The sequence below is a fragment of the Castor canadensis genome, chromosome 6 (genome assembly GCF_047511655.1).
Source record: "Castor canadensis chromosome 6, mCasCan1.hap1v2, whole genome shotgun sequence".
Taxonomy (NCBI): Eukaryota; Metazoa; Chordata; class Mammalia; order Rodentia; family Castoridae; genus Castor; species Castor canadensis.
Genome location: NC_133391.1, coordinates 44,343,374 through 44,349,109, shown reverse-complemented (window position 1 = coordinate 44,349,109; position 5,736 = coordinate 44,343,374). Strand labels below are relative to the sequence as shown.

The window sequence follows — 5,736 nt, the reverse complement described above, 5'->3', positions numbered from 1 at the left end:
TTTTGTGCCAGAATGCAAATGAGTAGCCTCTAGTCCAATTCCTAGTAGAGTCCTTGATCCTAATTGAAACCTTGTGAGTGCATTCATGTCAGCATTCTCCTCCTCAGAGATTCCACTCTACTCACCCATTAACCTCTGCTTCCAGCACTGAAGGCTTCATCTAGTCTGCTGCAACAAACGTGCACAATGCTCAAGCAAGTCAGTCACCCAGGCTTCTGAAATACACAGTCAGATATAGCCACAGCAAGAATTACACTCTGTTTACCAATTTTCAGTTATCCAGCTATTGTCATGATGAAACAATAATCGAAATATACATCATTAATGGATAAAAAGAATTTATTTTAAATCAGAGCTTCAAAGATTTCATTCCGTAGTCACTTGGCCCTGATGCATGGCAGCCTGATGTGATGATGCATTCAAGCCTGTGGAGGGGCAGTCCATCATAGTGCAGTCCACATGGTGAGAAATACAGCTCACTTCATGGTGGCCATGAAGCAGAGACACAGAGAGTACGGCTGGGGTGCCAATCCATCCTGAAAGTTACATATCTGATGTGAATAACTTATTATTTATTGCACTGATCAATAATAAGATATCTAAATATCTTATTTTCATTGCACTAGGCTCACCCCTCTGAAAAGGTGGCCAGTACCAAATAAGGTCTTTGGCTGGGATCTAAGTCTTTAACACATGAACTTTGGGAGGCAAAGATCGAAAGCATAAGAAGCTAATTACCTAGTGGGAGTGCTGTCTCTTCATCATCCTGCACAAGCCAAGCCTGCCTCGTGCGGTACTGAGGGTTCCTGGGAAGAAATAGATCAGCATAATGAGCCAGACCAAGAAAAATCTTGGGTGCATCCCAGGGAGGCTGAAGGCATTGAGGGCTGCTGAGGAAATCTTCAACATTCTAACTCTATCTTTGATCATCCACCCAACGGAAGAGAGAAAATGAAATGCATTAGACTACCTCACCAGGAGAACACCGAGCTGATGTGAGCTTCCCAGAGTTGCAGTCACCCCAAGCCCCAGCAAGGAAAGGAGAACACTTCAAAACAGACAAAGTGCGATATGCTTCGGAAAGCAGAAAGCAAAACGTCTCACCCGTGAGGAGGCTGCCAGGTCCTACATATCCGTGAAGCGTCACATTTTCTTCCATAGTTCTAACGGATTTTGGAGTCCACCATGGGATGCAGGACGGTTTGGACGAGGTCCTCTGTGCTCGTGCCTGTGGGTCTCCATCACCGCATCAGCAACGGATGCTGGCGACAGTTGAAGGGCAGTGGAGATTGCCACGGCCACGCGATGGCGTGCGAGCGAGAGCCGCCCCCGCCCATCCCTAACACACACGCATGCGCAATTAGGACTAGTTGGGTCCCGCGCGCCCTTTCAAAGTGAAGGAAATAGGGGGTCTCAGCTACTCTTAGACATTCCCCATGTAATGCCTCCTGGTGGTATCTTTGCGACACTCCCTCCTTAAACCCAGCATGTTGGACTTGATCACTCAGGATTTGCAACATCAGTACCATGCCACCGTGCAATTAGACACCATCCTACCTGACAGACTTACACAGTCCACCCTAAAGCAGTGTCGACTCATCTTAGGAGAGTGCTCTGGATGCATTTGTCCCACCGTTTTTCATGTCGATCAAACCCTGTGTGTCTGCAAAATTCCATTGAAGAACACTCCTGGCACAGAATTTCAGAGCTGGAAACCTCTCTTAACACCAGGTTTGTCTGATTCTATTCCTAGATACTGTCCTACTCTTTCCCTTTGTTTGACACATAGAGATCTCCCAGTAAATGTTGATTCAGAAATGTTTGCTTTGCAAATTTTTGTTATACTTTTAATCAACTTGACCACCTTGGCCAATTTTTACCCACTTCCCAAATAATATGGGAACAATTTGATCCTCTCTCACATAGAGAAATTTGTCACACAGAAGATTTTGTTGCCATCCTCTAGACAGTCACTCCACATCTCTTTGAACAATTTTCTGGCCAGGCAGTTTTGTGGCAACACAAAATATGAGTTCTAGTTCCTATCATTTTGAAACACAGGAACTGATGACTGTGTTTTGTGAGAGAAACGTCAAACACACTTGTGTCTCTGTACTGCAAATAAAAACTCTCAGAACCAAAAAGAAGTGAGTGCTTTTTGGGTCCTGTAGGTCATTTGTGGTTCCTACATGATCAAGGTCTTTCCAACAAAGGGTCATCATTAAGTGATGGTGGTAGAGAATGCATTTCAGAAATGCACCGTCTTTTTTTTTTAACAGAACTGCACCATCTTAAGAGACATGAGGACTGCTATCTGAAGAATGATGTGCACACAGCAAGCAAATACACTGGATCTCATAAGACCATGTCATTATCAAACCCATCCTCCTCTTGCCATCAGTTCCAGTGTTTCCCTGAAATTATGTGTGGAGTTTTGTTCAGAAAGTGCGACCATTGGTGAAATTGCTAAGGAGCCTGCCTCTGAAGAGGAATGCAATTTGGGGAGAAAAAAAAACAGGTTGGCTGAAAGTGAACTACAGAAAGGGGACATCAGTTCATACCACTTTGGTGGTGCTATGATCTCAGGAAAACCTTTAAAAATGCCTACAGAAACACCAATAATCTTGCTAATCTATTATTTGAAGGGAATCTGAGGGTTTTGTCCACTGGCCCTTTATGGAATGTTGCTACCTATCCTATCCCTGATGGTCTGCCCTTCCCCCACACTGCAGAATGTCTTGACCTCATTCCACCCTGTTTACTTTTAAATTTTCCCAGTTGACTTGGACCCTTAGCAGCTCCTCGAGACAGTTTGGTCTGTCGCACTATGGAGGCTGCCAGACTGTCTTGGCTAGTGTCCAAACCTATGGCGATGCCTTCAAGTGCAGGTAAGCCTGCAGGTCAAGAACATGGTCTCTCTCTGTCTCCCTTTAATTCATCTCAAATTTAAATTGCCTCACCCCTGGGGATAAATGATGGAGCTGAAGAAAATGCGGTAGATAGTCCTAGTCTTCCCCCCATCACCTCACCTATTGAAGCTAGGGAATCCTGTGGCAGAATAAGGGGAGCAGTTGAGAGGGACCTAAAAACACGTCCTGTAAATATACTGGTCAAGAAAAGGGTGGGAGCCCCTGGATCAATTCCTTCTAGAAGAGAGACAGCGCACATCAACATGGTTTATTAGCAGTGGAGGGATGGTGTGATGGTGGTGTCCTAGGAGAGTTTGAGGGAAATGCTTCAGTGCTGTGTCATTTCTTCAGGGTCATGAAACTTGCTTGTGAGTTGGTACTGAGGGATTGGATGCCACTAGCCTAAATCTTAGAGGGAGTTTTCATAAGGAGCATGGGGAAAAGGAAGACTGAGGAGGTGATTGGGTTAGAATGAATTTGGAACCTACATGGGGGAACTTGGGGAGATAGAAACTGTCACTGGAATGGGTTTCCAGCCCCTTAATGAGTGTGCTAAGGGGGAAGGTGCTACCAAAGTGGTCAAAGTAACTGCAGCCTTGGGAGATGACTTGCAGAGAAAAGGGTTTTCTAGCGAGATGCTCACCCAGGGGTTTCTAAACTTCCAGGAAAGATGATTGGTTGCTCTCAGCAGAGAGGTGTCAGGGAATCTTGTAAAGGTGGGAAAATGCTCTAATGGAAAAATTATCAAGCAGAGAGAGAGAGCAGGAAATTGTGCAAACTCCTGAAGGTTCCTGTCACACAAACATGGCCTGATGAGAATCCTTCCATGACTCTCAGTGACACCCAGGAATTGAGAGCCTTCCTCTGGTACCATCTCCCTCCTTAATGCACCACTTTCTTTTTCTCCACAGCATCTTCAGTGCTGGCACCGGTCATGATCCCCAGCCCTAGCTTCCCCATAACTACAGGAGCAGTCCTGAACTCTCCCCAATTTGCCACTGGCCCAGCACACCTGCCAATGTGGCAGCAAACCCTGCCCCCCATCGTGACTCCAGTACTCCATCAGTGGAGTCCTCTGCTGCTGATGCCTGCTTCCCACCAGCCACCTTTGCTGGCAGGCAATGGGGGTTGTGGCCTCTCAGGGGCTGTGCCATCCCACCGCATTGTGCCGGTTGGGACGGCACAGCCCCCACACAATACTAACAGTGTCTCTCAGGCCCCTGTCAACTGGAGGCCCCCAGGGCTGCACTTAGGGGGCACACAGCAACCTGGTTCCCTTGTGCTGGTATCACCCAGCGTGAACCAGGTTGCTGTTACCCCAACAACAATTGAGAGCCAGGCTGCTGAGGGGAACTGGTTCCTGGGTCTTCCGCCACTACCGCCACCACCACTTGTCCACCAGGCCCCCATCATGTGGCCTGTGAATGCAGGACCACAATCACACAGGTCATGCGTGGAGGGAGGCCTGGCAACATCCAAGGACAAGGCCACGCCTGAGGAGGACATGTCATCACAGGACAGTGTTTACAACAACTTCAGGCGCTGGCAGAAATTCAAGACCCTGGTCCGGAGGAACCTTCCCCACGTTCGTGAAGTGGAAGCGCTTTCCTGCTTTCTGATGTGAGTGTTCTCCTCAGATGGCTGGGAGCTTCTCCTGGAGCTCCTAGAAGGGAATAATATGACATGCACAGAGTTTGGTGGCATCCTTCAAGACAGTAACATATCAGAAATACCACTCAGTAACCATGACATGATTACAGTGCTTTATGTTGCTGGATCATCATGTGTGTGAGTGCAATGGTTCTTCATTTGTTGATAATTGTCATACTGATACAGAGGACAAATGTCACAGAGGAATTCTGGTGCAGTAGAGGCCACACATTTAGATTTAGGCCTCAGGTCATCCTTTGCAGGGTGTCAGTAAGCACATCCACCATACAGACTATTGCAGGCTGGTGACTGGAAACAACAGACATTCCTTACTCACAGTCCTGGACACTGGTAGTACCAGGATCAAGATGCTGTCAGATTCCCTGTCTGTTCAGGGTTCTACCCCATAGATGCCTAGATTGAATCTTCATATGACTGAGAGAGCATGGGTTGTCTTCCTCTTTGTGCAAAGGTACTAATCTATCCTGGGAGACCCAGTTCAATGACCTCATTGAACTCTAGCTCCCACCAAAGGCTCCATCAACAAATATCCTCACATTGGGAATAAGGACTTAAATATGTGGTTTCTGAGAGACAAATTCATCAATTTGTAATACACAACTATGGTGAACTCATAGGTTACACAGCAGCTGTGGGTTTTAATGATTTAGGCATGAGACTGTGTCCTGGCAGTATGATACAAACTTGGGAGGAGATCATGAAAGTATGCAGGGGTGAGGAGGACAAAGACACATACTAGACTATGTCACTTGGGAATGGACAGTGGCTTGTGTACCATGACTGATCCTGAGCAATTACAGCCCAGTGCTTAGGTCCCTGGCCCGGCGGACGCCCACCATGTCAATGGAGGAGGGACTATGGAGAGGCTTGAAGGAGTGGGAATCCATAAGCAATTTCGACCGGATGGACTATGAAGAGATGGCAGGAAAGTGAGTCAGGAATCCAAGCCTGGGCTGGATGGTGGGAAAGAGAGGATTGCACAGCTGGGTCTAGAGGAGCTTGTCACCAAAACAGTGCCAAGAGAATTATTGACTAGGGCCCTACTTCTCAAACCCTTGCTAGCCAGGAGGTTGCTCCCGACTCTACCTGGATTGCTGGCAATGCATTCTCTGGCACTCCCATAACCCCAGCCTCACTGGTCTACGGAATGACCTGG

General features: G+C 47.2%; 1 long non-coding RNA gene across 1 annotated transcript; it reads right to left on the bottom strand.

Moving 5' to 3' along the window:
• Positions 1 to 330: 330 nt before the first annotated feature.
• Positions 331 to 3,874, bottom strand: LOC141424096 (uncharacterized). The gene is made up of 3 exons (XR_012448937.1): positions 1,105 to 3,874; positions 739 to 806; positions 331 to 536 (listed from the first exon to the last, which is right to left on the bottom strand). It is a non-coding gene; the product is annotated as an uncharacterized lncRNA (long non-coding RNA).
• Positions 3,875 to 5,736: the final 1,862 nt, after the last annotated feature.